The sequence below is a fragment of the Vombatus ursinus genome, unplaced genomic scaffold (genome assembly GCF_900497805.2).
Source record: "Vombatus ursinus unplaced genomic scaffold, bare-nosed wombat genome assembly UNPS02014830.1, whole genome shotgun sequence".
NCBI lineage: Eukaryota > Metazoa > Chordata > Mammalia > Diprotodontia > Vombatidae > Vombatus > Vombatus ursinus.
In genome coordinates, this window is record NW_020954608.1 from 4,578,150 (window position 1) to 4,587,719 (window position 9,570).

The following is a 9,570-nucleotide window of genomic DNA, read 5'->3' on the forward strand; positions in this document are numbered from 1 at the left end:
GTATGTGAATAGGATTATACATCTTTTTTCACACGAAGTCATATCTAAACACATGGAAAAATATCAGTTGCTCATGGGCAGGTTAAGCCAATATAATAAAAATGACAATTCTACCTAAATTAATTTACTTATTTAGTGCCATACCAATCAAACTACCAAAAATTATAGAGCTTGAAAAAATAACAGAATTCATGTATCAAGTGAATCAATGAAAAAAAGATAAAAAGGAAGGTTGCCTAGATGTTCCAGATCTCAAACTGTATTATAAATCAACAATCATCAAAACTATCTAGTACTGTCTAAGTTAGAGTGGTGGATCAATGGAATAGCTTAGGTACACAAGACATAGCAGTAAATGACCACAGTAATATCTAGTCTTTGATAAATCCAAAAGCCTCAGCTTCTGGGATAAGAATTCACTATTTGACAAAAACTGTTGGGAGAACTGGAAAACAGTATGGCATAAACTAGGTATAAATCAACATCTTATACTATATACCAAGATAAGGTCAAAATGGGTACATTATTTAGACATAAAGAATGATGCCATAAGTAAATCAGGAGAGCAAGGAATAGTTTATCTGTCAAATATATGGGGAAGGGAAGATTTTTTTTTAACCAAACAAGAGATATAGATCATTGTAGGAAATAAAATGGAGAATTTTGATTATATTATATTAAAGTTTTTGTACAAACAAAACCAATGCATCTAAGATTAGAAGGAAAACATAAAGCTGGGAAATAATTTTTAGAGCAAGTGTCTATGATAGAGGTCTCATTTCTCAAATATATAGAGAACTGAGTCAAATTTATAAGAATATATATCATTCCCCAGTTGCTAAATGATCAAAGGATATGAACAGGCAGTTGTCAGATGAAGAAATCAAAGCTATTTATGTTCATATGAAAAAACTCTAATTCATGATTGATAAAAGAATTGCAAATTAAAACAACTTGGGCTCTTCCTTGTCCTTCCTCTTCTGCTCCCCTTATCTCCTCACATTGCTACTTCCTCTACCACTGGCTTCTGACCTACACCAAACCCCCTTCTCCATGGAGGATTACCATAACCTGGACCAACAGAAACTGCAGGGACTGAAAGACACCGCCAACTGGCTGCACATTAACTCCATCCAAGTCACCACTGTGGCCAGCTTGGGCCACCCCACATCATGCTGCAGTGCAGCAGAGATTATGGTGGTCTTCTTCCACACCATGAAGTACAACCACCAGGACTCCAGGGACCCAAGCAATAACCGCTTTGTGCTCTCCAAGGGTCATGTGGCTCCCATCCTCTATGCAGTCTGGGCTGAGGCTGGCTTCCTGCCAGAGACTGAGTTGTTGAACTTGAGGAAGATCACCTCCATTTTAGGTGGCCACCTAGTCCCTGAACAAGCCTTACAGATGTGGCCATCAGCTTCTTGGGTCAAGGGCATGGAGCAGCTTATGGAATGGCCTATACAGGCAAATACTTCAGCCAAGCCAGCCACTGTGTCTATTGTTTGGTGGGCGATGGGGAGGTATCTGAAGTCTCCATGTAGGAGACCATTGCCTTTGCAGGATTCTACAAGTTGGACAACCTGGTTGCCATCTTTGACATTAACTGGCTAGGCCAGAGTGACCCTGCCCCACTACAGCAACATGTGGAAGTGTACCAGAAGTGATGTGAATCCTTTGGATGGAACATCATAGTTGTGGATGGACACAGTGTGGGAGAACTCTGCAAGGTGTTTGACCAGGGCAAGCATAAGCCGCATACAAGGGCAGAGGAATCTCAGGTGTGGAAGATAAGGAAGCTTGGCATGGGAACCTCCTTCCCAAAAACATGGTAGAACAGGTCATCGAGGAAATATACAGCCAAATCCAAAGCAAGAAGAAAATTCTAGCTACCCTTCCCAAAGGGGATTTCCCCACAGTTAACATCACCAATATCCGAATGCTATCTAACCCAAATTTCAAACTTGGAGACAAGCTAGCCACCCTCAAAGCCTGTGGCATGGCACTAGACAAACTGGGGAACACCAGTGACCATGTGATTGCCCTGGATGGGAACACCAAGAATTCCACATTTTCAGAACTCTTTAAGAAGGAGCATCCTGATTGCTTCATTGAGTATTTCATTGCTAAACAGACCATGGTGAGCATTGCCATGGGGTATGCCACATGGGACAGGACTGTGCCTTTCTGCAGCATGTTTGCCACTTTCTTCACCAGGACCTTCGACCTGATACTTATGGCAGCCATTTCTGAGAACAACATCTACCTGTGTGACTTGCACTGTGGAATGTCCTTCAGTGAAGATGGCCCTTCTCAGATGGCCCTTGAAGATCTTGCCTTGTTTTGGAGCATTACCAATGGGACAATCTTTTACCCAAGTGATCCTGTGGCTACTGAGAAAGCAGTCAAGTTAGCTGCCAACATGAAGGGCATCTGTTTTATAAGGACCAGCTGCCCAGATAATGCAGCCATTTACAACAATGAAAACTTCCAGATTGGCCAGGCTAAGGCAGTCCTGAAGAGCAAAGATGACCAGGTGACTATGATTGGAGCTGGAGTAACCCTCCATGAAGCCTTGGCAGCTGCAGAGCAGTTGAAGAAAGAAAAGATTAATATCTGGGTGCTTGATCTCTTTACAATTAAACCCTGGATAAGAAACTCATCCTTGACAGTGCCCAAGTAACCCATGGCTGCATCCTGACTGTGGAAGGCCATTACTTTGAGGGTGGCATAGGAGAAGCTGTGGCTGCCGCCATGGTGGGTGAACCTGGCATCACCATCACTCTCTTGGTGGTCACATCCTGAGAAGCGAGAAGCCAGCGGAGCTGCTGAAGATGTTTGATATTGACAAAGACACCATTGTTCAGGCTGTCAAGGTGGCCTTGTCTCAAGCCTAAGGTGCCTTTTGGAGATTCCAGACTAAAACAAGGAGAAGGGAAGAGAGAAAGAAACATTCCTGTACATTGAGATACATTTAAGTAACTTTTGTTTCTACTGAGAATCAATTAAAATAATTATTAAAAATGATTTGAGGATAAATTAAACAACTTGAGAGTACCACCTCACACCTACAAGATTGGTTAATATGACAGAAAAGGAAAGTGATAAATGTTGAAGGAAGTGTGGAAAAATTGGGGCACTAATGCACTGCTGGTGGAATTGTGAACTGATCCAGTCATTCTTGAGAGCAATTTGGAACTGTAGCCAAAGGGCAATCAAACTTTGAATACCCATTGATCCAGCAATACCCCTACTAGGTCTGTATCCTAAAGAGATCATAATAAAGAAAAAAGGACTTACATGTTCAAAAATACTTATAGCAGTTCTTTTAGTAGTGGTAAAGAATTGGAAATTGAGGGGATATCCATCATTTGGGGAATGGCTGAACAAGCTGTGGTATATGAATGCGATGGAGTACTTTGTGCTATAAGAAATGATAAGTAGGTGGATTTCAGAAAAACCTTGACTTACATGAACTGATGCAAAGTGAAGTGAGCAAAACCAAGAGAACATTGTACACAGTAACATCAATGCTGTGCAATGATCAACTATAAATAACTTAGCTCTTCTCAGCAATCTAATGATCCAAAACAATCCCAAAGGACTCATGTTGAAAAATGCTATCTACATCCAGAGAAAGAACTGATGAAGTCTGAATGCAGATCAAAACATACTATTTTCACTTTATTTTTTGTGTGTGTTTTTCCTTTTTGGTCTGTTTTTTCTTTCACAACATGATTAATGTAGAAATGTGTTTTACATGACTGCACATATATAACCTATATCAAATTGTTTAATTTTTTAGGGATGGAGAAAGGGAGAAAAACAGGGAGAGAATTTGGAACTCAAAATTTTAAAAAAAATTGAGTGTTAAAAATTGTTTTTACGTGTAATTAGAAAAAATAAAATACTCTTAAAAAAGAAACAAGAGAAGAGGATGCAATATATTTACAATGGGGTAAAGTGTAATTGATAAATATTAATTTGATTCAAAGCCATTTAAATAAAGATCTTCCTTAAAGAGATCCAAAATACAAAAATATTTCAATGCCTCTCATTTCTGGAACATTTTGATTTGAATGTTACATCAGCATAAGTGGGCCACCAATGGCTTAGTACAAATATCTTCTGTATATATGAAGTAAACATTTGTTTATTAATTTTATTCAGAGAAGGAGAGTTATCAAATAGGACTGGATTAGTTAAGAAATATTTCATAAGTGAGAAAGACCTTGAATTGGTGGAGGAAGAAGGCATATTAAGAAACAACTTCACAGGAAACAGCATTACTAGTCTGTTAAAGGACAAAACATCTGACCATTGCTTTAGGTTTTGGCCATTCATATCTGCATTCTATCAAATGGCATTGGAATATCATATTCAGGGTACCATATTATTTTTGGTAGGTTTTTATTCTGATAAACCTGTCTGAAAGTGAAAATTAAGCATAAGAAGTTGCTGATTTAAGAAGAGTAATTCAGTTTTTTTTTCTCTGTTAAGGAATCCCATGACACAACTACATATGTGTAGTCTCTGCCTTATAAGCTTTGTTCTTTTATTCAAATAAAATAAGATCAATAAATATTTACTGAATCCCTAGTGTTCTTATAGGAATATGAAAGACATTTCTTTCCTTTTTTTCCCTTTCCTTTTGTGCTGCTATTTCAGATGGTCCAGAAAGTTATTTTCTTCATTATATTGCCTTCACTTATGTTTATGAAAATGCATAGGAATTGATTGTTATAGCAACTATAGGAAAAACCCCTCAAATACAGATCTTTATCAAAGTTGTCCTGAGTGAATAGAAATTAACCTTTTAAAATGATCCAGGTCATAAAAGATCACCTTCCCATTATTTAAATTTAATAAAACTGTATGAAAAGTGTACAGTTGTGGGGCAGAGACAAGATGGTGGAGTAAAAACAGTGACTTATTTGAGCTCTCCCACAAATCCTATTAAATATCAATAAAAATGGCTCTAAACAAATTCGAGCAGCAGAACCCACAAAAAGACAGAGTGAAACAAATTTCCAGCCCAAGACAACCTGGATGGTTGATTGGAAAGGTCTGTTGCACCAGACTGGGAGAGGAGAGCAGTTCAGTGTGGGCTACACAGGCAAAGACCAGGCCTCCGCGAACCTGGAGCAGGCCTCAGGGCATTGAATCAATGGGAGCTGTGGTGGTTTCCAGACTTCTCAACCCACAAATGCCAAAGACAACTTAGAAGTTCAGTAGGAAAGTTCTGTCTAACCTTGGTGAGAGAGGAGCTCGGTCCAGCCCCAGGCTGGTGGAGTCCTGGGACATCGGTTGCTTCTAGGAATGCTCAGCACACAGATGATGGAGGGATCAATGACTTATCAGAAGGGGATTGCAGGGATCTCTTTGCTGGTGCTGAGGCAGGATTCTCTTGCTTGCCTATGCTTGAATATGGGTCACAGTTCTGGGTGGCAGTCCTGGAGTGAGAAGGAGTGTTGGTGTGGCAGAGCTTGTATTGGTGGTGGAGAGGGAATCCTCTTCACAGTTCCAAGGCAGAAAAGAGTGTTTGTGGTCACTCATAGACCAGAGGACAGGCCAGGAAAGGAGTAACATCTCACCCTTGATCATACCACCTTGGATGAACTGAAAATTTAGAGGTCCTTAGAAGTATCTTTGGCAGCACAAAGCCTCCGAAGCTTGGGACAGTATTTTCTCCACACTGGAAGCAGACACCTACAGTAACAAAGAGTTTAAAACTCAAGTAATTGGCAGGAAACATGAGCAAACAGTGCAAAAAAAGTCAGACTCTAGAATCTTACTTTGGTGACAAAGAAGATCAAAGCATACAACCAGAAGAAGACAGCAAAGTTAAAGCTTCTACATCCAAAGTCTCCAAGACAAATATGAATCTATCCCAGGTAATGGAAGAGCTCTAAAAGGATTTTGAAGAGCAAGTAAGAGAAGTAGAGGAAAAACTGGGAAGAGAAATGAGTGATGCAAGAAAATCACAAAAAACAAGTCAACAGCTTGCTAAAGGAGACTCAAAAAAAATACTGAAGAAAATAACACCTTAAAAAATAGATTAACTCAAATGGCAAAAGAGGTCCAAAAAGCCAATGAGGAGAAGAATACCTTAAAAGATTTTTAAGAATGCCTTAAAAAGCAGAATTGGCCAAATGGAAAAGGAAGTCCAAAAGCTCACTGAAGAAAATACTTTCTTAAAAATTAGAATGCAGCAAATGGAAGCTAATGACTTTATGAGAAGTCAAGATATTGTAAAACAAAATCAAAAGAATGAAAAAATAGAAGACAATGTGAAATATCTCATTGGAAAAACAGCTGACCTGGAAAATAGATCCAGGAGAGAGAATTTAAAAATTATTACACTACCATCTTTCAAGAAATTACCAAGGAAAAGTGCCCTTATATTCTAGAACCAGAGGATAAAATAGAATGGAAAGAATCCACCAATCACCTCATGAAAGAGATCCCCTAAAGAAAACTCCTAGGAATATTATAGCCAAATTCCAGAGTTCCCAGGTCAAGGAGAAAATATTGCAAGAAGCCAGAAAGAAACAATTAAGTATTGTGGAAACACAATCAGGATAACACAAGATTTAGCTGCTTCTACATTAAGGGACTGGAGGGCTTGGAATGTAATATTCCAGAGGTCAAAGGAGATAGGATTGCAGCCAATAATCACCCAATCAGCAAAACTAAGTATAATGCTTCAGGGGAAAAATGGACATTCACTGAAATAGAGGACTTTCAAGCATTCTTGATGAAAAGACCAGAACTGAATAGAAAATTTGACTTTTAAATACAAGACTCAAGAGAAGCATGAAAAGGTAAACAGGAAAGAGAAATCATAAGTGGCTTATTAAAGTTGAACTGTTTACATTCCTACATGGAAAGATAATATTTGTAACTCATGAGACCTTTGTCAGTATTAGGGTAGTTGGAGGGAAAAAATATGTGTGTGTGTGTGTGTGTGTGTGTGTGTGTGTGTGTGTGTGTGTAGAGAGAGAGAGATAAATGGCACAGGGTGAGTTGAAGATGAAGGGGTGATATCTAAAAATTAAGGTATGAGAGATGATTATAGTGGGAGAAGGAGAAAGGGAGAATTAGAATGCGGCAAATTATCTCACATAAAACAGACAAGCAAAAGGTTTTACAGTGGAAGGGAAGTGGGGGAAGGTGAGAGGGAATGAGTGAATCTTATTCTCATCAGAATTGGCTTAAGGAGGGAATAGCATACCCAGTCAATTGGGTATGGAAATCCATCTTACCCTATAGGAAAATAGGGGTTAGGGGATAAGAGAGCAGGGGGATGATAGAAGGGAGGGCAGATTGGGGGAGGGGCTAATCAGATGGAAGCACTTCTGAGGAGGGACAGGGTCAAAAGAGAGAATAGAATAAATGTGGGGTGGGATAGGATAAGGGAAATATAGTTTTTTACAACATGACTACTATAGAAGTGTTTTACATTACTACACATGTATAACCTGTTTCGAGTTGCTTACATTTTCAATGAGGGTAGGTGGGTATAGATCAAAGGAGAGAATTTGGAACTCAAAGTTTTAAAAACAAATGTTAAAAATTGTTTTAACATGCAACTGGGAAATAAGATATACAGGCAATGGGGTATGGAAATGTATCCTGCCCTACAAGAAAATAGAAGGGGACAGAGATAAGAGAAGGGGGGTGATAGAAGGGAGGGCAAATTAGGGAAAGGGGTATTCAGAATGCATGCCACCTTGGGGTGGGGGGAGGGGAGAGATGAGGAGAAAATTTGGAACTCAAAATCTTGTGGAAGTGAATGTTGAAAACTAAAAATAAATTAATAAAAAAAGAACATTAAAAAACAAAAAAAGATAGAAAAAAAAAGAATATAGGAATATTTCCCAAAAAGATTAAGGGAAGACATAAATGACAGGACTTGGCATCTGATTGGATCTGGGAAGTTAGTTTATGTTGAATTTATATATACTTATATAAAAATACAGTCTCTATGTTATCAATATTCATGGCTTCACATATTATCCTGTCTTTCTGTTATTACATATATGGAAATGTTTATGCTTGTCAATGTTAGTAAAGTTCAGGCTAACAATATTAAAAAAAATAGAAATGTGTAAAATTATATGGCCTAGAAAAGTATGAAATAGATTCTGAAACAAATGTTATCCCACACATTAAAAAAAAATCCTTATCACAAAATGTATAAAATTTAAAATTCAGAATTTTAAAGATATGTAGGTAATGCAACACATGTCAAATTTGTGCCTCAGTTTGTTATAACACAGTAATTTGAGTCAACAGATAATATTTTATGAATAGGCTATGATGAATAGGCAAAGGACCAAGAGGGTGCCTCTACTTTTGCAACAAACAACACCTGAATTATTCACCTCCTGTGTAAGATCACTTATTTTCTTTCCCTTCATCTGCTCTAAATCTTTGTGTGGGGGTGTGTGTGGTAGAGCAAGGAGAAATAGGAGAGGAACTACGGAGAGATAGCAGTGGAGTAGAATCTCAGAAGGATTCATCTTAAACCTATTAAGTATTCATATCAGAATGTAAGCTCTGCTATCAATAAACTTATTCCCCTTAGAAATATTTGTTTGTTCCTAGGAACTATTTTTATAAGGAGGCTCTTTACTTTTATTGTTAGAGACATATAGATTTAGGCTATATCACTGTCTTATTACAGCCTTCCCATTAGTGGGCAGTGCATACTTATTGACTTCTAGGCATTGATCTCCACTGCTTTAGGAAGTCTCTGTGAGCAGATTCTTCTCAGAACTTCCATGGGATTTATCTGGATAAACACAATGCAAATGCATTTTCCCCAAACATGAACAGATTCAAATAGCCTGGAAATATGCCAGATTTAATTTTTTGACACATTTCAAGATTAGAATGTCAATGCATGTGGAGAGACAGAGTAGTACCTCAGTGCCACTGTTCTGGGACCTGCAACTGGGAGATGTCAAGCAGACAGACCTGTAAATGATCCATTGTGAGTGCTTTACATACTGATGGGGAAATGTTGGTATCTTTTCATTTCTGCACTCTGTTTGTTTTTGAAACTGTTATAGTGGTTACTTTTTTTTTAACCATTGGGAAATGAGCAAGAAAAGCTATTTTATCTTTACTTGCTCCTGGAAGATAATGTCTTTTTGCTTAAAGACTGGTGTTTGATTTGAGAGTTGAAAAACAGGAAATGTGAACTAGAATAACAATAGTGATATATGTCCATTTGCTAATTGCAATTTAGCTGCTATTGTAATTTTAAATGCTTCTTAAGAAGAGTCCAACAGTCCTCTGGCATAGCAGGTAACCTTCAGTTTATACTGCTAAGGGATTGGTGAATGAAACTTTGGGAGCATTGTTAATATATTAGTGTAAATGAATTTAACAATATGCTATTAAAAAAAACAGAAGGGAGAGATTTGAAAAAGAAACATTAAATTGAGACTCTCCATTATCAACTACATTTATCCACCCAAATTAGTAGTGATAAAGTTTTCACGAAGATTCATAAAGTAAAATACCAATAATTAAAAACCTTTTTAGTCATCTTTAAAAATAATA

At 37.8% G+C, this 9,570-nt stretch overlaps 1 pseudogene; it reads left to right on the forward strand.

The window, feature by feature from the left end:
• Positions 1-1,053: 1,053 nt before the first annotated feature.
• LOC114025157 lies at positions 1,054-2,894 on the forward strand (annotated as a pseudogene).
• The last annotated feature ends 6,676 nt before the right edge of the window (positions 2,895-9,570 follow it).